The sequence below is a fragment of the Oncorhynchus clarkii genome, unplaced genomic scaffold (assembly GCF_045791955.1).
Source record: "Oncorhynchus clarkii lewisi isolate Uvic-CL-2024 unplaced genomic scaffold, UVic_Ocla_1.0 unplaced_contig_7923_pilon_pilon, whole genome shotgun sequence".
NCBI lineage: Eukaryota > Metazoa > Chordata > Actinopteri > Salmoniformes > Salmonidae > Oncorhynchus > Oncorhynchus clarkii.
The window spans coordinates 32,356-57,795 of NW_027258527.1; the positions used below are offsets into that span (position 1 = coordinate 32,356).

Genomic DNA, 25,440 nt, shown 5'->3' on the forward strand with positions numbered 1-25,440 from the left:
TGTATTAACCAGTGTCCCTCAGCTTGAGGTTTCACCATTTATGCTCCCGTTCACAGTATCCTGTCCACAGCTCTTCCTGTCTACATTAGCATAAATCTCCCCAGACTGCTCCATATAAAGGCTCATTCTTATTACCCCCTTAAAATATACTTTGGTACTTTATGTATCTGCACACAGTACAACAGACAGTATATTATGTTTTATATCCTGTTAAACAGCTGCTTTAGTTTATCAGTCTGTTGTGTCTGAGAACGTAGTGTTACATGTGTAGGGAGAACTTCACACCTTAACCGGTGGTTTGAACAGACAGCAACCTCCAGGAAGAGACACAACAGCAGATAGACACCATGATGAGTGTGTAGCAGGCAGATCCACTGTTGCATTGTGCTTGGTGTTGCCATTGGTCACCAACACGTAGTCTCTTGTACAGTGAAGGTTGTGAGTCATTCTCACCTTCCATTAGCATCGTTTTTTGTGTGTGTGTTTCCTCTCAGTACTGTTCTGCCCTCTGTGTGTGTCAAGGTCACACTGTTTAAAATATCCAATCACATTCAATCAGGAAGCTAGTCGACCTTGTTAAAGAACATTGTTCCTTTATTTATTAATCTGTGACTTTGTTATTCTTATTATTAAAGTGATAATCACAGGTAAATAATTGGTCCCACTTTTTTTTTTACTAAGCATAAGCCTACTGCAAATCACATGACATGTTTCTAATAAAAATAAGGAAGAAGCATTTTACAGAGTACAGTATGTCTACATATTCTCCTCTAAATCTAAACACAACAATCACTTTTTCTCTTCCTCATTCTCTTAATGTTCTTCTTCCTCCTCTCTCTCTGACACTAAGGCTCTATCTCAATTAGCCTAGATTCCTCTCCTCCTGTCTCTTCTCCTCCTATCTCCTCCCCTCCTTCTCAACCCTATTAGAGGAGAAGGTCCAAGGTCCCTCCCCTAGGATTGAATTCTCTAATGTGTTTGGAGAAGGAGTCGAAGAGAGAGGATGTGAGGAGGAATTGAGTAAGGTCTCATTGAAAAAGAGCCCGTAGGCAACTCTGTAATACAACTTTTCACTTTAACCACCAGGTGGAATCATCACTTAACCATTCAGCACTGTATCCAACAATCAATATATATACACTGTATATGAGAGAGAGATAGAGCGAGAGGGATTGTTACACCACTTTCTCACAGATCCAGCTGTTATTTGCGCCACATTTGCCATCATTCCATGTTGTTACAGGGTCATCTTTTCTAAAGTATATCTCAGCACAGTCCTCCTGCCCATAATTATCAGGCTGTCCTTTCCCCCAGTACCTGGACAACACAGAGATCCAGACCGTCAGACACTGTGGTACAAACATCCTCCTCAATTATAGACATAGTCCTATGTTTTAACAGTTTTAAAGACACATTTTGTAAGATGATCATACCATTATACAGAATGGGCCATTTACAATGATATTTATTTTTATATAATGACATTTTATTCTGAAAATATTACTTGATTTCTGTGATACATCTATAGTTCTCATTGAATGACATCCATGAGCAGAAACACACATTTTGATGAACATGATTAATAGCAAAATATCATTGTTGTTTTTTATCACCATATCCCAAGGTAAAATGGTCTATTCTCTCACCCTGTGGTCAGTGATGTGCCGTCCACCCACTTCCAGGTCCCCTCAGTAACAGAGTCAGTCAGACCAATCCAGACTCTCAGGTGGAGGTTGAAGACAAATGTCTGTTGATAAAGATAATGTACATTTTAATACATTTAAAAAATACAGCACACGTATTAGTGTACTGATGAAAAATAATATTTGCTCCGTCTCTCCTTCTCTCTCTCTCTCTCTCTCTCTCTCTCTCTCTCTCGCTCTCTCTCTCTCTCTCTCTCTCTCTCTCTCTCTCTCTCTCTCTCTCTCTCTCTCTCTCTCTCTCTCTCTCTCTCTCACCTGTTCCTTATCGCTGTTTATGATCACCAGGTCTGCTCCTCTCTCCAGACAGTCCTGTCTGCTCTCCTCCCAGGTTTTCTTCTCAGTAGACAGGAAGTACAAACTGGAGTCAGAGTATCTCCATCCCTCCTGACAATGCTGCTCTGTTGAAGAGCACAGATGAACAAATTGAGAAACTTAGCCAGTAGCTTCATACTCATAAGCCCATTGATATATAATTATTGTTGATTTTACTTCTAATTTATCACAGTTTATATCTCACCTATCACAAAAAGCTTGGCTTGAATATGGCCTTTCTCTTCAGTCAGGTTGTTGTAGCTGGTCTGTAGCTGGTCTCTCTCTGAAGTTGTGTTGATTTTAAAAAGGGAGAAACTCTGGGACAAGATGTTCCTTTTATCTTCAGAATCTTTAATGGCTCTGTTATCTACAAAGTATAAACTGAGTTACTAGGTAAAACACCAGGTAAATTGGCTTAGTAACCAGCACCTCTTATAACTGGGTGATAAGCAATGAACTTGGACACAAACTCACAGTAGACAGACAGGCCTATGATCCCAGCCAGTAGAAGAACACACAGCAGCCCCAGAAACACTGCAGCAACTCCAGAGGGTCTCTTCCCTGAGCTATCAAGCTCTGTGGACACACATAATATATTGTTATGTTTTGTGAGTGTGTGTGTGTGTGTTTTACCTGAGTTCTGGTCTCCTCGACCAATATTAGGAGCAGAGTCTGCTGTCTCTTCTCTCTTGGTGCTGGTCTCACCGTCTCTCAGGGTGTCTGCACTGACGTAGATATCCACAATCCTCTCCTCCATCTCACCTCTGTCAAACTTGACCTTCTTGTTCATATCTGGTTCAGTATAGATGACCTTTGACATCTTTAACAATGCCTGGGTCTTTCTTTCTATGTAGGTCTACTATACATTAAGTCTCTGCTTCTAGAATTAATGTGGTGGTCTTCCAACATGGCCACCAGGTGGCGTCGTAGATCAACTGCAGGCCCTCTATACGTTAAGTCTCTGATTCTAGTGATATCTCTGTCTCTGAGTCATCAGTGTGTCTCTGTCTGTGTCACTGCTGTAGGTGTTAACTCTACGGAAGTATCAACAAAATTGCACGGTAGTTGTGGTTATGCTAATGTAAAACGTAGAACAAGTTTGCATAGTTGAGTATGTAATTGTGTGTGTACTTGTGTGCAGTCATAGACTGTTCTCTCAACTGTGTGCAGTCATAGACTGTTCTCTCTACTACCGCATGGCAAGCGGTACCGGAGTGCCAAGTCTAGGACAAAAAGGCTTCTCAACAGTTTTTACCCCCAAGCCATAAGACTCCTGAACAGGTAATCAAATGGCTATCCAGACTATTTGCATTGTGTGCCCCCCCTCCAACCCCTCTTTTATGCTGCTGCTACTCTCTGTTTATCATATATACATAGTCACTTTAACTATACATTCATTTACATACTACGTCAATTGGCCCGACCAACCAGTGCTCCAGTACATTGCCTAACCGGACTATCAGCATTGTTTCCCGCCACCCGCCACTCGCCACCCACCACCCGCCAACCCCTCTTTTACGCTACTGCTACTCTCTGTTCATCAGATATGCATAGTCACTTTAACCATATCTACATGTACATACTACCTCAATCAGCCCGACTAATCGGTGCCTGTATATAGCCTCTCTACTGTATATAGCCTCACTACTGTTATTTTCCACTGTCTTTTTACTGTTGTTTTATTTCTTTACTTACCTATTGTTCACCTAATACCTTTTTTGCACTATTGGTTAGAGCCTGTAAGGAAGCATTTAACTGTAAGGTGTTGTTGTATTCGGTGCACGTGACAAATAAACTTTGATTTGATTTGCATGTGTGCGTGTGAGAGATTGTTGTAGTGTTTATTGTTAAACCATTTTCTGCAGAACAATATAAACCATTCCATGTCTCTACATGATCATCTTGTCCAGAGTATATCTCAACACAGTCCTCCTGTCCAGGGAATGGGACTTGTTATTTGTGATGATGGACAGGACACTATCATACCAGGAAGATATAGATCATAGAGGGGAAGTGGAGAACAAAGACTAGTTGTTAACATATATTAAATATCATATTTAACAGCCCCAAGATAATTCAGGGAGTTTCCAGAACTCCTCCTTCCTTTCACCTTTCTGCTGATTTGGACCCTCTGTTTACTCCCAAATATACATCAACATGTTCAGGAGGTCCAGGACTACAAACATGGGTCATTATAATGTCCAGACAATAGATGTGACACTACAAACTGCTCTAAGTGGATATTGAGGGTGGGTAGTCTTAACCAGTGAGGATGAGATGACAACAGTAACCACCGGGGCTCTCCTCTACATTTACATTTGAGTTATTTAGCAGACGCTCTTATCCAGAAAGATGTACAGGAGCCATTAGGGTTAAGTGCCTTGCTCAAGGGCATATCGACAGATTTTTTACGTAGTCGGCTCGGGATTTCAACCTTTGGCCAGTAACCAAAAGGCTAAGGCCAAACAATCTCAACCGCTAGACGACCTGCCTCCCTCTCTCTTAAGGAACCTGATTGGTCGAGGAGATTTTGAGTGACAGCTGGTTGAGTGACAGGAAACATCCACTTCACTTCCCTCTTTTGGGACCCATATGGGGGAACAACAATCAAATATGATCATTTGATATTGTGCTTATATGTAACTTGACAACAAAGACTGACTGTCAAAGATTATTAGAACACACAGCAGCCCCAGACACACTGCAGCAACTCCAGAGGGTCTCTTCCACCACTGAACATGTACTGAATCACAAATTATTAAACATCTTTGGTAATGTGTTTTACTGTATCATCCAGGATTGGGACAAATAAAGCTAGAGTACTACAGGGTTATCACACTTGTTTAATATATTGTGTGTGTGTGTGTGTGTGTGTGTGTGTATGTGCGTGCGTGTGTGTGTGAGAGCATGAGTGCAATCTTACCTGAAGCAACAACTCCATCTCTTGGACTGGACTTGAAGGCTCTTAAGTTGTTATATAATTGGCCATCAATGTCTGTGTTCTTCATTGCATCAGGCTCATCGTCTTTAAATGGTTCTGGGTTTTCATAGACTCCCTCTGACATCTTTACACACTGGTGGTCAAATACAGTAACTTCTACTTCTAACCTCAACTCTAATGTACATCTGTACCTGTGTCTTCTCCCTGCACTGTCCTGTGTCTGTGTGATTTATGGAAGTGAAACTCTTTATCAGTCAACCACAGTGTGATATTAACACAATACTGGCCACCACGTGACTCCCACCAGTGACGACACTACAGTGGTAGGCTTGATTACCAACAACAACGAGACAGCCTACAGGGAGGAGGTGAGGGCCCTCGGAGTGTGGTGTCAGGAAAATAAACTCACACTCAACATCAACAAAATAAAGGAGATGATCGTGGACATCAGGAAACAGCAGAGGGAGCACCCCCCCTATCCACATCGACGGGACAGTAGTGGAGAAGGTGGAAAGTTTTAAGTTCCTCGGCGTACACATCACGGACAAACTGACATGGTCCACCCACACAGACAGCGTGGTGAAACGGACACGTACTGACTCAATCTCTAGCCACTTTAATAATTAAAAACTTGATGAAATGTATGTGTCACTTTAAATAATGCCACTTTATATAATGTTTACATATCCTACATTACTCATCTCATATGTATATACTGTACTCTATACCATCTACTGCAACTTGCCTATGCCGTTCGGCCATCACTCATCCATATATATACATGTACATATTCTTATTCATTCCTTTACACTTGTGTGTAAAATGTAATTGTGAAATTGTTAGATTACTTGTTAGACATTATTGCATGGTCGGAACTAGAAGCACAGGCATTTCGCTACACTCACATTAACATCTGCTAACCATGTGTATGTGACCAATAAAATTTTATTTGAGACAGACAGACAGGAAGCTGTTATTAAAGGAAGACAGTGGTATGGCCTAAAATGTGTTGGCACAGCAACGCATGCTGAAATCAACTGCAGTTACAATATAATAGGTGTTCCAGCAATAACTTCCCTAAACTTACTGTGTCCCAAATAGAACCCTATTTCCTACATAGTGATGGACCCTGGTTAAAGGTAGTGCACTATACAGGGAATATGGTGCCATTAGAGACATAGCCTTAATGTCATTATTCACATTCTATGTAGGTCTTATGTACTGCATCTGTCCTGAAAACAGTATTACAGTTTTTTTCGATTGCTAAACGACAGTGGACACAACTGGAGTCACATGTGCAAAACTCTAACTACAGTCTGCACAGCAGCAGTTCATGTGGACCAAACTCTAGTTCGTTTTTCATTGCTTGAACACAGTTTTCAAAACTCTACACACTTATCCCATGACTTTAACCACAACCTGCACAACACTGTGGATTTACAGCACTTTGTTCAAATGCTAACACACTGCTGTCAAAACTGTGAACCACACATTCAAAACGGAATAGATTTCAGCCTTGTGCCTTTCAAACATTGCTGATTGCAATTTCAGCTGAAAGGCTAAGCAGGTGTCTTGTTTTAGACTTGTTAGTGAACACACACACATATTACAGTATATATAGGTAGAGCTCAGAAAGACTCATTTTGGAAATGGAACAAGGAAGATGGGTTCGTGGAGGGAGAAGGGTGGCAGGGAGAGGGCGGATGCGTGGAGGAAGACAAAGAAGACAAAGAGCTGTTATTTCAGATGAAATACGGGCTACACTTATAGACCATGTCGTGAACCATGGTCTCTCATTGAGAGAGGCAGGGTTGAGGGTGCAACCCAATCTGCAAAGATCCACAGTGGCATCTGTAATACGAATTTTCCATCATGCAAACAGGTGAGAGTTACATCCTTACAGTAAATGAAAACATTACAGGAATCTATTTTGTATTGCAATTATAGAATATTTACACAGATATATATTACAGTAAGTTTGACTGTAAAATATATTTTTACAACAGGACCCAAAGGCTGCCCCCAACAGGGGGAAGAGGAAAAATATTTTCAGATGCGCAGGAAAATGCTATCGTTGACATGGTTGTTGTCAACAATGCAATAAAACTGCGGGAGATTCAAGATAGAGTGCTGGCTGATAATGATATATTTGAAAATGTTAATTCTGTCAGCACAACAACTATTGCTCGAGTCCTAAAGAAACACCAAGTTACAATGAAAAAGTTACACACTGTACCGTTCGAGAGAAACAGTGAACGGGTAAAAGAGCAAAGATACCAATATGTCCAGGTAAGACGTCTGAGGTTACGTACACAGCTATACAAAATATTTACAGTAAAAAAAAACACTAGCATTTCTACAGTAAAACTGTGCACTTACTGTTTTTCAGAGAGTAATGGAGGTGGAAGCACTGGAAAGACCACATTCATTTGTATTTATCGATGAAGCTGGATTTAACCTTGCCAAAACACGGCGCAGAGGAAGGAATGTTATAGGTCAAAGGGCCACTGTGGAGGTTCCAGGCCAAAGGGGGGGAAATATCACCATGTGTGCTGCAATGGCCAATGATGGTTTGCTTCTCAACACACCACTCATTGGCCCATACAACACAGAAAGGCTTATAGCTTTCCTAGAACAGCTCTATGCTCAGCTAGTGCCAGCAGAACAGGGGAAGCCAGTAAGAAACCCCCAAGTTTTTGTCGTAGTTTGCGATAACGTTGCTTTTCACCACTCTGCAGCTGTCACAGATTGGTTTTCAGCACATCACAGATTTATGGTTTTGTACCTGCCTGCATATTCACCCTTCCTCAACCCAATAGAGGAGTTTTTCTCTGCTTGGAGGTGGAAAGTGTTTGGTCACCACCCACATGACCAAATGTCTCTTTTGGAAGTCATGCGTGCCGGATGTGAGGACACGAGTCCAGAGGACTGCCAGGGATGGATAAGGCACTCCAGAAGGTTCTTCCCCAAGTGCATGGCAAGAGAAAACATTAGATGTGATGTTGAAGAAAACCTGATGCTAGAGAGAAAACCTGATGCTAGAGAGGCAGGATTAGGACCTCAATTATTGGTTCGAATTACAGTATGTACTTTTAGTTTCTACCTTTTTTTTCTCATTACTATAATTCCGTAAATTACTACAGACTATTGAAGCAAACTGCTAATTTACATTTACCTTAAAGAATGGTTATGTTCTAAAAAATTTAATAAATCATGTGAAAGAATGTCACTCTTTTCTTTGAAGAAAATATTACTTTGTATGAAGTCACTGAAATTGTTCAAACTGTAAAGATGAAAAGTTTGTATTTTCTGTATTGGTGTTTGATGCTAGTGTTTTTACTCTCAGTGTGTTCTGAGTGACAGTGTGTGTTATCTCAGTGAGGGTAATAAAATGCAAATTAATTACTTAAAAATCATAAAACTGTGATTTTCTGGATTTTTGTTTTAGATTCCGTCTCTCACAATTGAAGTGTACCTATGATAAAAATTACAGACCTCTACATGCTTTGTAAGTGGGAAAACCTGCAAACTCGGCAGTGTATCAAATACTTGTTCTCCCCACTGTACATGCTAAATGCTTTGCAGAAATTTTTTTGTGTAATAAGGGGATCAAATTAACATCCTACACCTGTATACAGCACTTTCACCAACACACCCACCACACCATCCCTCTACTTTTGGCCCGATCATATGCTACATCATGTGGAGCACCCTCTGCCTCTGGATGCACACAAAATATAAACAATTCCACTTCTCGAAAATGTGACATATGTGACAGTTCCCAGCTTGACACAACATATGGGTCGGACAAAGAGCAGGGATCCACGTTTTCCCAAAATCTCACTCCTACCCGTCCAAAATCATCTCTGGTATGATCAGGGCCAAGGCTGGAAGTCTCTACTATAGCTGCCGCTGCAGGCACTTCATCCTGGCTAGGCTTCATTTCAGAGCAAACATTACTGGAGACCGACTCCACCTTGAGTTTCTAAACAGAGCAGGTAGAATGATGGTATTCAAGATCCTCAAGAGAACAAATAGATTTGTTTTTAAATTGACTTGGCTTGTATGCAGCAGACAAAGGTTTGTACTTAGCGCCATTACCTCGGATTAGCATCATCGCCCTTCCACAATGTTTTGTGGAAGATAACTAGCCTATTGGTAGACAGGAAGCTTCAATCAGGAAATAAGTAGGAATTGTATTAATTTGCTCATACAAACATGTAAACAAGTGTGTGTGTGTGTGGTTTGGTATTATAACAGCAAAATTATACATTTTCATTGTTAAATTTATTCTGTTGAGTCTACTGTACTAACTTCATGCTGTGTCTGATAATGTGTGAAACATAAATACTGAGACACAGGAAGTCACAATCAGGAATAAGTTGGAATTTTATTAATATGCTAATACAAACAAATAAAACACGCTTGTGCATGTGTGTCTGGGTTTGAGAGAGAGCGAGAGAGACAGAGAGACAGAGAGAGAGAGACAGAGAGACAGAGAGAGAGAGACAGAGAGAGAGAGAGAGAGAGAGTGAGAGAGAGAGAGAGAATGAAGGAGGAAGTTCTGTGCACTGTAGGCTGCTGTATGTGTTACAGTATGTTGTCATGGTGATGTTAAACCACTTTCTCACAAATCCAGTAAAGATTCTCCGCACATGACAAGTCATTCCATGCCTTCAGAGGACTCTGATCTGTGCGTATCTCAACACAGTCCTCCTCACCATTTTCTGGTTTTCCACCACCATTATCAGGCTGTGGTTTATGCCAGTACCTACAGGGTTAAAAACAGTCAGATATCATGGTTAATACCAGTACCTACAGGGTTAATAACAGTCAGATAACATGGTTGATACCAGTACCTACAGGGTTAAAATCAGTCAGATATCATGGTTAATACCCGTACCTACAGGGTTAATAACAGTCAGATATCATGGTTAATACCAGTACCTACAGGGTTAACAACAGTCAGATATCATGGTTAATACCAGCACCTACAAGGTTAACAACAGTCAGATATAATGGTTAATACCAGTACCAACAGGGTTAAGAACAGTCAGATAGCATGGTTAATACCAGTACCTACAGGGTTAAAAACAGTCAGATATCATGGTTAATACCAGTACCTACAGGGTTAAAAACAGTCAGATATCATGGTTAATACCAGTACCTACAGGGTAAAAACAGTCAGATATCATGGTTAATACCAGTACCTACAGGGTTAAAAACAGTCAGATATCATGGTTAATACCAGTACCAACAGGGTTAAAAAACAGTCAGATATCATGGTTAATACCAGTACCTACAGGGTTAAAAACAGTCAGATATCATGGTTAATACCAGTACCTACAGAGTTAAAACAGTCAGATATCATGGTTAATACCAGCACCTACAGGGTTAAAAACAGTCAGATAGCATGGTTAATACCAGTACCTACAGGGTTAACAACAGTCAGATATAATGGTTAATACCAGTACCAACAGGGTTAAAAACAGTCAGATTGCATGGTTAATACCAGTACCTACAGGGTTAAAAACAGTCAGATATCATGGTTAATACCAGTATCTACAGGGTTAAAAACAGTCAGATATCATGGTTTATACCAGTACCTACAGGGTTAAAACAGTCAGATATCATGGTTAATACCAGTACCTACAGGGTTAAAAACAGTCAGATATCATGGTTAATACCAGTACCTACAGAGTTAAAACAGTCAGATATCATGGTTAATACCAGCACCTACAGGGTTAAAAACAGTCAGATAGCATGGTTAATATCAGTACAGGGTTAAAAACAGTTGGATATCATGGTTAATACCAGTACCTACAGGGTTAAAAACAGTCAGATATCATGGTTAATACCAGTACCTACAGGGTTAAAAACAGTCAGATAGCACAGTTAGAACATCACAATCCTAAATAATATACAGACCTGTTTCATCTTAAAAGTTTACTTTGTTGACTGATGCCATCAATGACAATAACCTGTATAGAAAAAGGTTGAATGGAGACTTATTGACACATTAGTTATCATCTCTCACCATGTGATCAGTGGGGTGCTGTCCACCCATTTCCAGGTCCCCTCCTTAACAGAGTCAGTCAGACCAATCCAGACTCTCTTCTTGAGGTTGAAGAGAAATGTCTGTTGTAGAGAAAGATAACTATATATTCATGTTTGTTAATATCTAACTCTCTCTCTCTCTCTCTCTCTCTCTCTCCCTCTCTCTCTCTCTCTCTCTCTCTCTCTCTCTCTCTCTCACTTGTTCATTGCTGCTGTCAATGATCACCAGGTCTGCTCCTCTCTCCAGACAGTCCTGTCTGCTCTCCTTCCAGGTTTTAGTCTCAGTAGACAGGAAGTACCAACTTGATTCTAACTTCTGCCATCCTTCAGGACAGGTTTTTTCTACAAGACGATTAACATTAATTTCCTTCAATTTATCACCCTGTACACTTAATGAAAGAACACAGACTCATGATCAGGTCTGTGTTGTTAATGATAATTTATTATTGTAGGTTTACTCACTGAGATTGGAAAGCCTGCCGCTAAGAACATCTCTCTCAGTCTGTAGCTGGTCTCTCTCTTTAGTCATGTTGTTATAACTGGTCTGTACCTGGTCGCTCACTTTAGTCAGGTTGTTATAACTGGTCTGTAGCTGGTCTCTCTCTTTAGTCAGGTTGTTATAACTGGTCTGTAGCTGGTCTCTCTCTTTAGTCAGGTTGTTATAACTGGTCTGTAGCTGGTCTCTCGCTGCAGATGAATTCTTTGAGACGTTGCTGTCTGCAACAACAATAAAGACAAGTTGCTCACTAAAATAGATCACACCAGAACTACTAAATCTCAATTATAAGAACTATTTAAACAGTGAACAAAAATATAAATGTAACATGTAAAGTGTTGGTCTCATGTTTCATGAGATGAAAAAAAAACATATTTCTCTCAAATCTGTTTACATCCCTGTTCATCAGCATTTATCCTTTGCCAAGATAATCCATCCACCTGACAGGTGTGGCATATCAAGAAGCTGATTAAACAGTATGATCATTACACAGGTGCACCTTCTGCAGGGGACAATAAAAGGCCACTTTAAAATGTGTAGTTTTGCCACAAATGTCTCAAGTTTTGAGGGATCTGCATCTGGCATGCTAACTGCAGGAATGTCTACCAGAGCCGTTGCCAGATAAATGAATGTTAATTTCTCTACCATAAGCTGCCTCCAATGTTGTTTTAGAGAATTTGGCAGTACGTTCAACTGGCCTCACAACTGCAGACCACGTATAACCACGCAAGCCCATGACCTCCACATCTGGCTTCTTCACCTGTTGGATCATCTGAGGGTGGGGGTGTGCTGAGGAGTATTTCTCTGTAATAAAGCCATTTTGTGGGGAAAAACTCATTCTGATTGGCTGGGCCTGGTTCCCCAGTGGTTGGAATCTGGCGGCCAAGTGGGTGGACCTATGCCCTCCAAGGCCCACCCATGGCTGAACCTCTGCCAGTCATGTGACATCCATAGATTAGGGCCTAATGAATTTATTCCCATTGACTGACATGAACTGTAACTCAGTGAAATCTTAGAAATGTTTGCATGTTGCGTTTACATTGTTGTTTGGTATAGATATACTGTAGACTTACATTGGACAGACAGGCCTATGATCCCAGCCAGTAGGAGAACACACAGCAGCCCCAGACACACTGCAGCAACTCCAGAGGGTCTCTTCCACCACTGAACATGTACTGAATCACAAATGATTAAAGCTCTTTGTTAATGTGTTTTTCTGTATCATCCAGAACTGGGACAAATAAATCTGTAGTACTACAGGGTAATCTCACCTGTTTAATGTATGTGTGTGTAACTTATTTGCGTGTTTGTGTGTGAGTGTGTGTGTGTTACCTGAGTGCTGGTCTCCTGGTCCATTATTAGGAGCAGTGTCTGCTGTCTCTTCTCTCTTGGTGCTGGTCTCACCGTCTCTCAGGGTGTCTGCACAGACATAGATATCCACAATCCTCTCCTTCATCTCACCTCTGTTAAACTTGACCTTCTTGGTCATATCTGGCACAGCATAGATGTCCTCAGACATCTCCAACAACTTACTGTGTTTTCTGTCTGTACTCAGATTCTGGTACTATCGTTGCCCCTCTGTCTGTGTCTGTTTCTGTCTCTGCTCTGGGTCTGTGTCTGTGTCTGTTTCGGTCTCTGCTCTGGGTCTGTGTCTGTTTCTGTCTCTGTCTGTGTCTGAGTCTGTTTCTGACTCTGTCTGTGTCTGTTTCTGTCTCTGCTCTGGGTCTGTGTCTGTGTCTGTTTCTGTCTCTGCTCTGAGTCTGTGACTAACTGTTTATGATGTCATCCTCAGAATAAAAGGGAAATGTAGAAAGAGGAAGATAATAAAAGTGTAACATGGTGGTTGATGTTGGGACATTTTCTGCTCCAGTACATCTTTATAGCTGATACCTGAGAACAGTGGACTTACTTATCAGGAGAAACTGTATAACCTCATGTTGTGTCTACTGTCATGGCCTCATCTTGTGTCTAATGTATCAACCTCATGTTGTATCTACTATACTGACCTCATGTTGTTTCTACTATACTGACCTCATGTTGTGTCTAATGTCCTGACTTCATGTTGTGTCTAATGTCCTGACCTCATGTTGTGTCTAATGTCCTGACCTCATGTTGTGTCCAATGTCCTGACCTCATGTTGTGTCTAATGTCCTGACCTCATGTTGTGTCTAATGTCCTGACCTCATGTTGTGTCTACTGTACTGACCTCATGTTGTGACTAATGTACTGACCTCATGTTGTGTCTACTGTACAGACCTCATGTTGTGTCTAATGTACTGACATCATGTTGTGTCTACTGTCCTGACATTATGTTGTGTCTAGTCCTGACCACATGTTGTGTCTAATGTACTGACCTCATGTTGTGTCTAATGTCCTGACCTCATGTTGTGTTTAGTCCTGACCACATGTTGTGTCTACTGTACTGACCTCATGTTGTGACTAATGTACTGACCTCATGTTGTGTCTACTGTACAGACCTCATGTTGTGTCTAATGTACTGACATCATGTTGTGTCTACTGTCCTGACATCATGTTGTGTCTAGTCCTGACCACATGTTGTGTCTAATGTACTGACCTCATGTTGTGTCTAATGTCCTGACCTCATGTTGTGTCTAATGTACTGACACCATGTTGTGTCTAGTCCTGACCTCATGTTGTGTCTAATGTACTGACCTCATGTTGTGACTAATGTCCTGACCTCATGATGTGTCTACTGTCCTGACCTCATGTTGTGTCTAATGTACTGACCTCATGTTGTGTCTACTGTCCTGACCTCATGTTGTGTCTAATATCCTGACCTCATGTTGTGTCTAATGTACTGACCTCATGTTGTGTCTAATGTACTGACCTCATGTTGCGTCTAATGTTCGGACCTCATGTTGTGTCTAATGTCCTGACCTCATGTTGTGTCTAATGTACTGACATCGTGTTGTGTCTAGTCCTGACCTCATGATGTGTCTACTGTCGTGACCTCATGTTGTGTCTACTGTCCTGACCTCATGTTGTGTCTAATGTACTGACCTCATGTTGCGTCTAATGTACTGACCTCATGTTGTGTCTTCTGAACGAGCCTCATGTTGTGTCTAATGTTCGGACCTCATGTTGTGTCTAATGTACGGACCTCATGTTGTGTCTACTGTCCTGACCTCATGTTGTGTCTACTGTCCTAACCTCATGTTGTGTCTAATGTCCTGACCTCATGTTGTGTCTACTGTCCTGACCTCATGTTGTGTCTAATGTCCTGACCTCATGTTGTGTCTACTGTCCTGACCTCATGTTGTGTCTACTGTCCTGACCTCATGTTGTGTCTACTGTCCTGACCTCATGTTGTGTCTAATGTCCTGACCTCATGTTGTGTCTAATGTCTTGACCTCATGTTGTGTCTACTGTCCTGACCTCATGTTGTGTCTAATGTCCTGACCTCATGTTTTGTCTAATGTACTGACCTCATGTTGCGTCTAATGTACTGACATCCATGTTGTGTCTTCTGAACGAGCCTCATGTTGTGTCTAATGTCCTGACCTCATGTTGTGTCTAATGTACTGACATCGTGTTGTGTCTAGTCCTGACCTCATGATGTGTCTACTGTCGTGACCTCATGTTGTGTCTACTGTCCTGACCTCATGTTGTGTCTTCTGAACGAGCCTCATGTTGTGTCTAATGTTCGGACCACATGTTGTGTCTAATGTACGGACCTCATGTTGTGTCTACTGTCCTGACCTCATGTTGTGTCTACTGTCCTAACCTCATGTTGTGTCTAATGTCCTGACCTCATGTTGTGTCTACTGTCCTGACCTCATGTTGTGTCTAATGTCCTGACCTCATGTTGTGTCTACTGTCCTGACCTCATGTTGTGTCTACTGTCCTGACCTCATGTTGTGTCTACTGTCCTGACCTCATGTTGTGTCTAATGTCCTGACCTCATGTTGTGTCTAATGTCTTGACCTCATGTTGTGTCTACTGTCCTGACCTCATGTTGTGTCTAATGTCCTGACCTCATGTTTTGTCTAATGTACTGACCTCATGTTGCGTCTAATGCACTGACATCCATGTTGTGTCTTCTGAACGAGCCTCATGTTGTGTCTAATGTCCTGACCTCATGTTGTGTCTAATGTGGGGTGCTACGGCAGTGTGTTTTCATTGTTGATTGAAAACACATTTAACAACGAGTCTGTTGTACTGACTTCATGTTGTATCTGATGATGTGTGAAACATACAGTAACTACTGGGACACTAAAGCCACAATCAGGAAATAAGTAGGAAACATTTTTTCATTTTTTCATATGCATGTCCCCCCATCTCCAGGTCTCCTCTTCATCTATGTCAGTCAGGCCAATCCAGCGTCTCTTGTTGAGGTTGAAGAGAAATGTGTGTTGTTGAGAAAGATGAAGTTAACTACAAATGGTCTATATGTGTAAAATACACTACTGACCAAGGAATGTTAGTCCAGAACCCCATCCAGCTCTCTGTCTCTGACACCTGTTCCTGTTCTCTGTTAATGATCACCAGAAGCCTCATCAACCGCAGACAGACACAAATCTGTTAGTAAACCATGTGTAGTGTCATTTCCACTCAAGGTCTGAGATTTCTATTAACGTTTGCTTGAATTTATACACAGACATGACCATATGTTAGGAACAGTGAGTGCCAAGTGGTGGAATAAGGGAACTGCTTGTCAAGAATGGGGAAAACATATGTTGAAAATGTGTGAAAAAGTGAGTAATATATATTTATTTTTAAATCGATTTAATTGTATTTACTTTGTGAATTCATGTAATAGATCTTGACAGGCTATATATAATGTGATCACATTAGGGCATTTGTTATGATAATAATCTATATAATAATATAATGTAGAGTAATTTGTTAAATTAGAGAAAACATTGTAGATAAACCATACAAGACTGCCATAATGGAAAACAAATAAGAGATGCCTGATCCTGCTCTGTCCACGCTGCATTTCGCGGAGACCGATGGGATTTACAGAAAGTACAGATTGGATCATCTGATATCGTTTCCCAAACCCAATCTTTGAAGATCTACCTAAGAAAGGCCAAAACATGTCATTCTGGTGCACATGAAGTGCCAATCTGTTTCGAGTTTGTAGTGACGGGCATTTGACAGCGGGAGCTAGCCGATCGTCACCTTACATCCTTCAACAGCAAAACAAACTGCAGCATACCACTTCCATACACAATCACACAACAGATTTAAATCAAAAGGGGTTTCTTTCCCATCAACGGATTCCCAAATACAAACAGAGCAATAGACGGCACCCACATCCCCATCCCCATGCCAAAACCAGTTCAACTATATGAACAGAAAAGGCTTCAAATCTTAATGTGCAGGTGGTAGGTTTTATGACAACAACAAAACACTGCTGAATGAGGTTTCAAAGCGGTCAGTTGGAACCACGACTTGTTCATTCTGTAGAACAGCAATGTCGGCATCTACACCTACAGGAAGGAGCTGTTGAGGATGGATGGTTTATTGGTGAGTGTTGACCACTCATTTGCCTTTGCTGAAGCAACTTGAATTGTCCTAATGGTCCTCTCTTTGTAGCTATGTTTTAATTTTTACTGTTCAAACCACAACTGAGTGAGACAAAAAAAACCTGTTGGTTGACCTCAATCTGACACTAGCAACTGTATTGCAGTCTGCATTATTATCATTCTAAGCTTCTTTTGGCTGCGGTTTGTAGGCTATATCATGGTACGGCGTTGTATATTCCCACGGGCTTTACAGGGATGATTTTGACCATATCTAGTTCATTTTGGTAATATCTATTTAATTAGGGGCGTTTCAAAATCCAAATAACCAAAGTCCTTTATGAACACTGAATCTCTCTTCACTTAGGTTCTTGCAACTGGTCTGTAGCTGGTCTCTCTCTTTAGTCAGGTTGTTATAACTGGTCTGTAGCTGGTCTCTCTCTTTAGTCAGGTTGTTATAACTGGTCTGTAGCTGGTCTCTCTTTTTAGTCAGGTTGTTATAACTGGTCTGGAGCTGGTCTCTCTCTTCAGTCAGGTTCTTGCAACTGGTCTGGAGCTGGTCTCTCTCTTCAGGTTGTTATAACTGGTCTGTAGCTGGTCTCTCTGCAGTCAGGTTGTCTTAGCTGGTCTGTTCCTTGGTAAGGGTGTTGTAAATGTCATGTAGATGGTCTTTCTGCAGATGTATAGTGGTGCTGATCTCACCGTTCCCCCAGTGTCTCCGCACTGATGTAGATATCCACAATCCTCTCTTCCATCTCACCTCTGTCAAACCTTAATGGTCATATTTGGATTTGTATAGATGGCTTCCAACATTTTTAACAATGTTTGTTGACTATAGCTACAGTGCCTTAAAGCAGGGTTTCCCAAACTCAGTCCTGGGGCCCTCCTTAGTGAAGATTTTGGGTTTTGCCCTAGCACTACACAGCTGATTCAAATAAGCAACTCATCATCAAGCTTTGAAATTTTGAGTCACTTGTGTAGTGCTAGGGTAAAACACTCATTGTGCACCCAGGGAAGGGCCCCCAGTACAGAGTGTCTGAATCTGAAGATTACTGCTTTTGACCCTGTTGTAGATGGGGATTTGTGGAACAGAAACATGTTCTGGCTGGTTATACAGTAACATGTCTTGGCTGGTTATACAATAACATGTCTTGGTTGGTTATACAGTAACATGTCCTGGCTGGTTATACAGTAACATGTCCTGGCTGGTTATACAGTAACATGTCATGGCTGGTTGTACAGTAACATGTCCTGGCTGGTTATACAGTAACATGTCCTGGCTGGTTATACAGTAACATGTCCTGGCTGGTTATACAGTAACATGTCCTGGCTGGTTATACAGTAACATGTCCTGGCTGGTTATACAGTAACATGTCCTGGCTGGTTATAAAGTAACATGTCCTGGCTGGTTATACAGTAACATGTCCTAGCTGGTTATACAGTAACATGTCCTGACTGGTTATACATTAACATGTCCTGTCTGGTTATTCAGTAAGATGTCCTGTCTGGTTATACAGTAACATGTCCTGGCTGGTTATACAGTAACATGTCCTGGCTGGTTATACAGTAACATGTCCTGGCTGGTTATACAGTAACATGTCCTGGCTTGTTATACAGTAACATGTCCTGGCTGGTTATACAGTAACATGTCCTGCTGGTTATACAGTAACATGTCCTGGCTGGTTATACAGTAACATGTCCTGGCTGGTTATACAGTAACATGTCCTGGCTTGTTATACAGTAACATGTCCTGGCTGGTTATACAGTAACATGTCCTGCTGGTTATACAGTAACATGTCCTGGCTGGTTATACAGTAACATGTCCTGGCTGGTTATACAGTAACATGTCCTGGCTGGTTATACAGTAACATGTCCTGGGGGATCCATAATAAACCCCAGGAGGAGTAGCTGCTGCCTTGACAGGAACTAATGGGGATCCATAATAAACCCCAGGAGGAGTAGCTGCTGCCTTGACAGGAACTAATGGGGATCCATAATAAACCCCAGGAGGAGTAGCTGCTGCCTTGACAGGAACTAATGGGGATCCATAATAAACCCCAGGAGGAGTAGCTGCTGCCTTGACAGGAACTAATGGGGATCGATAATAAACCCCAGGAGGAGTAGCTGCTGCCTTGACAGGAACTAATGGGGATCCATAATAAACCCCAGGAGGAGTAGCTGCTGTCTTGGCAGGAACTAATGGGGATCCTTAATAAACCCCAGGAGGAGTATCTGCTGCCTTGGCAGGAACTAATGGGGATCCATAATAAACCCCAGGAAGAGTAGCTGCTGCCTTGACAGGAACTAATGGGGATCCTTAATAAACCCCAGGAGGAGTATCTGCTGCCTTGGCAGGAACTAATGGGGATCCATAATAAACCCCAGGAAGAGTAGCTGCTGCCTTGACAGGAACTAATGGGGATCCATAATAAACCTCAGGAAGAGTAGCTGCTGCCTTGACAGGAACTAATGGGGATCCATAATAAACCTCAGGAAGAGTAGCTGCTGCCTTGACAGGAACTAATGGGTATCCATAATAAACCCCAGGAGGAGTATCTGCTGTCTTGGCAGGAACTAATGGGGATCCATAATAAACCTCAGGAAGAGTAGCTGCTGTCTTGGCAGGAACTAATGGGGATCCATAATAAACCCCAGGAAGAGTAGCTGCTGCCTTGGCAGGAACTAATGGGGATCCATAATAAACCCCAGGAGGAGTATCTGCTGCCTTGGCAGGAACTAATGGGGATCCATAATAAACCTCAGGAAGAGTAGCTGCTGTCTTGGCAGGAACTAATGGGGATCCATAATAAACCTCAGGAAGAGTAGCTGCTGTCTTGACAGGAACTAATGGGGATCCATAATAAACCACAGGAAGAGTAGCTGCTGCCTTGACAGGAACTAATGGGGAACCATAATAAACCCCAGGAGGAGTAGCTGCTGCCTTGACAGGAAATAATGGGGATCCATAATAAACCCCAGGAAGAGTAGCTGCTGTCTTGACAGGAACTAATGGGGATCCATGATCAATACAAATACATACACCAGACACACCCTCTTTTATGATCTCTTACTACTCGATATCACTGATTAACACATTGGATGTATCTTAATAATGGCTCTGGATGATTTTAAAAATGACAAACAACCAGACCCTGGTTTAAATACTATTTGAAATCGTTGAAATACTTTGAGCTTTTGGGACAATTCTATTGGTTCCTTTAAGCCAGGCAAGCTCAACCAAGCACAGCTAAAGTATGTGGGTCATATTCATTAGGCACCAAACGGAAGAAAGCAAATGGAAACAGGGAGAGACTAAATGTACCTGTCCAATAAGAATGGCATGTTTTCATTTGCAGTTGTAAAACATGTTTCCTCTGGTGTGACCTAATGAATACATGGCCCAGGTCTGCTAATAACCACTAACCACTGACAGACATACAGACAGGAAGGAATCTGTTATTAAAGAAAATCAGTGGTATGGCTAAATATGATTTGACTCAGCAACACATGTTGAAATCAACTTAAATTACAATACAATAGGTGCTCCAGCAATAACCTCCCTAATCTTACTGTGTCCCAAAAGTGAAACCTATTTCCTATATAGTGATGAACCCTGGTCAAAATTAGTGCACGAAACAATAGAATATGGTGCCATTTGAGACGTACACTTAATGTCATTTTTCACATTCTATGTAGGCCTTATGCACCGCATCTGACCTGAAAACACAAGCCACTTTTTGTCCATGGATGTAAGGTACAAGTACAACAGGTCATCTATAAGGAAAAGGCTTCCTTTAATTAATTAAATTAATTAATTAAAGCTACAACTTCTCTCAGCAACAGGAAATATAGTTACCAGTTACAGTTATCTCCTAGCCTTGCTAACGTTAGCCAGCTAGCTAATGTTAGTAGAATTCATAACTAATCATATGTTTAGCAAATTCATGGTATATTTTAAGTACTGCAAATTCGTAACATATCATACAAAATGGATGACGGGCATCCACAAATTGATACACACCGTATGAAACGTAACATATCATACTAAATTGTGTGTCTTGGATTTACGTACAGAATAATACGAATTGCTTTGAGACCAGGCTGGAAATACACAGTGGCGAGTTACATAGGTCTTTATGAACATGAACATGTGTGTTTCTGCAGGTAGTATAAATCCTAAAATACAGAGCCTCGAACATTTCAGATCATTTAACCTCTAGTCTTAAAGGAACAACGTTTCATTTAGGAGATGTAGTATTTAACATTTCATGTATCAATTTCCACAAGTATGTCATTTCAAAAGCGTCCCTTGTGAAGTAAGGTACCTTCATTTGGAAGATCATTTGTATTCTGTTTTTGAATATTAATAATCTGTTTGTTACAGTTTATTTTACTCAGTTTACGTTTGAAGTCTTGGAGCATCAGCCAACCTCATCATATTAACATAAGCTAAATAGTTTGTGTGGCATTGGAAGAATAATAACTATTGGTTTAGACTTCCATGTCTCTGTGTCACTATGACTACAGTGTATTAACCAGTGTCCCTAAGCTTGAGGTTTCACCATTTATGCTCCCGTTCACAGTATCCTGTCCACAGCTCTTCCTGTCTACATTAGCATAAATCTCCCCAGACTGCTCCATATAAAGGCTCATTCTTATTACCCCCTTAAAATATACTTTGGTACTTTATGTATCTGCACACAGTACAACAGACAGTATATTATGTTTTATATCCTGTTAAACAGCTGCTTTAGTTTATCAGTCTGTTGTGTCTGAGAACGTAGTGTTACATGTGTAGGGAGAACTTCACACCTTAACCGGTGGTTTGAACAGACAGCAACCTCCAGGAAGAGACACAACAGCAGATAGACACCATGATGAGTGTGTAGCAGGCAGATCCACTGTTGCATTGTGCTTGGTGTTGCCATTGGTCACCAACACGTAGTCTCTTGTACAGTGAAGGTTGTGAGTCATTCTCACCTTTCATTAGCATCGTTTTTTGTGTGTGTGTTTCCTCTCAGTACTGTTCTGCCCTCTGTGTGTGTCAAGGTCACACTGTTTAAAATATCCAATCACATTCAATCAGGAAGCTAGTCGACCTTGTTAAAGAACATTGTTCCTTTATTTATTAATCTGTGACTTTGTTATACTTATTATTAAAGTGATAATCACAGGTTAATAATTGGTCCCACTTTTCTTTTTTTTTACTAAGCATAAACCTACTGCAAATCACATGACATGTTTCTAATACAAATAAGGAAGAAGCATTTTACAGAGTACAGTATGTCTACATATTCTCCTCTAAATCTAAACACAACAATCACTTTTTCTCTTCCTCATTCTCTTAATGTTCTTCTTCCTCCTCTCTCTCTGACACTAAGGCTCTATCTCAATTAGCCTAGATTCCTCTCCTCTTGTCTCTTCTCCTCCTATCTCCTCCCCTCCTTCTCAACCCTATTAGAGGAGAAGGTCCAAGGTCCCTCCCCTAGGATTGTATTCTCTAATGTGTTTGGAGAAGGAGTCGAAGAGAGAGGATGTGAGGAGGAATTGAGTAAGGTCTCATTGAAAAAGAGCCCGTAGGCAACTCTGTAATACAACTTTTCACTTTAACCACCAGGTGGAATCATCACTTAACCATTCAGCACTGTATCCAACAATCAATATATATACACTGTATATGAGAGAGAGATAGAGCGAGAGGGATTGTTACACCACTTTCTCACAGATCCAGCTGTTATTTGCGCCACATTTGCCATCATTCCATGTTGTTACAGGGTCATCTTTTCTAAAGTATATCTCAGCACAGTCCTCCTGCCCATAATTATCAGGCTGTCCTTTCCCCCAGTACCTGGACAACACAGAGATCCAGACCGTCAGACACTGTGGTACAAACATCCTCCTCAATTATAGACATAGTCCTATGTTTTAACAGTTTTAAAGACACATTTTGTAAGATGATCATACCATTATACAGAATGGGCCATTTACAATGATATTTATTTTTATATAATGACATTTTATTCTGAAAATATTACTTGATTTCTGTGATACATCTATAGTTCTCATTGAATGACATCCATGATCAGAAACACACATTTTGATGAACATGATTAATAGCAAAATATCATTGTTGTTTTTTATCACCATATCCCAAGGTAAAATGGTCTAATCTCTCACCCTGTGGTCAGTGATGTGCCGTCCACCCACTTCCAGGTCCCCTCAGTAACAGAGTCAGTCAGACCAATCCAGACTCAGGTGGAGGTTGAAGACAAATGTCTGTTGATAAAGATAATGTACATTTTAATACATTTAAAAAATACAGCACACGTATTAGTGTACTGATGAAAAATAATATTTGCTCCGTCTCTCCTTCTCTCTCTCTCTCTCTCTCTCTCTCTCTCTCGCTCTCTCTCTCTCTCTCTCTCTCTCTCTCTCTCTCTCACCTGTTCCTTATCGCTGTTTATGATCACCAGGTCTGCTCCTCTCTCCAGACAGTCCTGTCTGCTCTCCTCCCAGGTTTTCTTCTCAGTAGACAGGAAGTACAAACTGGAGTCAGAGTATCTCCATCCCTCCTGACAATGCTGCTCTGTTGAAGAGCACAGATGAACAAATTGAGAAACTTAGCCAGTAGCTTCATACTCATAAGCCCATTGATATATAATTATTGTTGATTTTACTTCTAATTTATCACAGTTTATATCTCACCTATCACAAAAAGCTTGGCTTGAATATGGCCTTTCTCTTCAGTCAGGTTGTTGTAGCTGGTCTGTAGCTGGTCTCTCTCTGAAGTTGTGTTGATTTTAAAAAGGGAGAAACTCTGGGACAAGATGTTCCTTTTATCTTCAGAATCTTTAATGGCTCTGTTATCTACAAAGTATAAACAGAGTTACTAGGTAAAACACCAGGTAAATTGGCTTAGTAACCAGCACCTCTTATAACTGGGTGATAAGCAATGAACTTGGACACAAACTCACAGTAGACAGACAGGCCTATGATCCCAGCCAGTAGGAGAACACACAGCAGCCCCAGAAACACTGCAGCAACTCCAGAGGGTCTCTTCCCTGAGCTATCAAGCTCTGTGGACACACATAATATATTGTTATGTTTTGTGAGTGTGTGTGTGTGTTTTACCTGAGTTCTGGTCTCCTCGACCATTATTAGGAGCAGAGTCTGCTGTCTCTTCTCTCTTGGTGCTGGTCTCACCGTCTCTCAGGGTGTCTGCACTGACGTAGATATCCACAATCCTCTCCTCCATCTCACCTCTGTCAAACTTGACCTTCTTGTTCATATCTGGTTCAGTATAGATGACCTTTGACATCTTTAACAATGCCTGGGTCTTTCTTTCTATGTAGGTCTACTATACATTAAGTCTCTGCTTCTAGAATTAATGTGGTGGTCTTCCAACATGGTCACCAGGAGGCGTCGTACATCAACTGTAAGACCTCTATACATTAAGTCTCTGCTTCTAGTGATGTCTCTGTCTCTGAGTCATCTGTGTGTCTCTGTCTGTGTAGGTGTAGGTGTTAACTCTACGGAAGTATCAACAAAATTGCACGGTAGTTGTGGTTATGCTAATGTAAAACGTAGAACAAGTTCGCATAGTTGAGTATGCAATTGTGTGTGTACTTGTGTGCAGTCATAGACTGTTCTCTCAACTGTGTGCAGTCATAGACTGTTCTCTCTACTACCGCATGGCAAGTGGTGCCGGAGTGCCAAGTCTAGGACAAAAAGGCTTCTCAACAGTTTTTACCCCCAAGCCATAAGACTCCTGAACAGGTAATCAAATGGCTATCCAGACTATTTGCATTGTGTGCCCCCCCTCCAACCCCTCTTTTATGCTGCTGCTCTGTTTATCATATATACATAGTCACTTTAACTATACATTCATTTACATACTACCTCAATTGGCCCGACCAACCAGTGCTCCAGCACATTGCCTAACCGGACTATCAGCATTGTTTCCCGCCACCCGCCACTCGCCACCCACCACCCGCCAACCCCTCTTTTACGCTACTGCTACTCTCTGTTCATCAGATATGCATAGTCACTTTAACCATATCTACATGTACATACTACCTCAATCAGCCCGACTAATCGGTGCCTGTATATAGCCTCTCTACTGTATATAGCCTCTCTACTGTATATAGCCTCACTACTGTTATTTTTCACTGTCTTTTTACTGTTGTTTTATTTCTTTACTTACCTATTGTTCACCTAATACCTTTTTTGCACTATTGGTTAGAGCCTGTAAGGAAGCATTTCACTGTAAGGTGTTGTTGTATTCGGCGCACGTGACAAATAAACTTTGATTTGATTTGCATGTGTGCGTGTGAGAGATTGTTGTAGTGTTTATTGTTAAACCAATTTCTGCAGCACAATATAAACCATTCCATGTCTCTAAATGATCATCTTGTCCAGAGTACACCTCAACACAGTCATCCT

At 41.2% G+C, this 25,440-nt stretch overlaps 1 pseudogene; it reads right to left on the reverse strand.

Moving 5' to 3' along the window:
* Positions 1-587: 587 nt before the first annotated feature.
* LOC139397185 (macrophage mannose receptor 1-like) lies at positions 588-24,316 on the reverse strand (annotated as a pseudogene).
* Between the last annotated feature and the right edge of the window lie 1,124 nt (positions 24,317-25,440).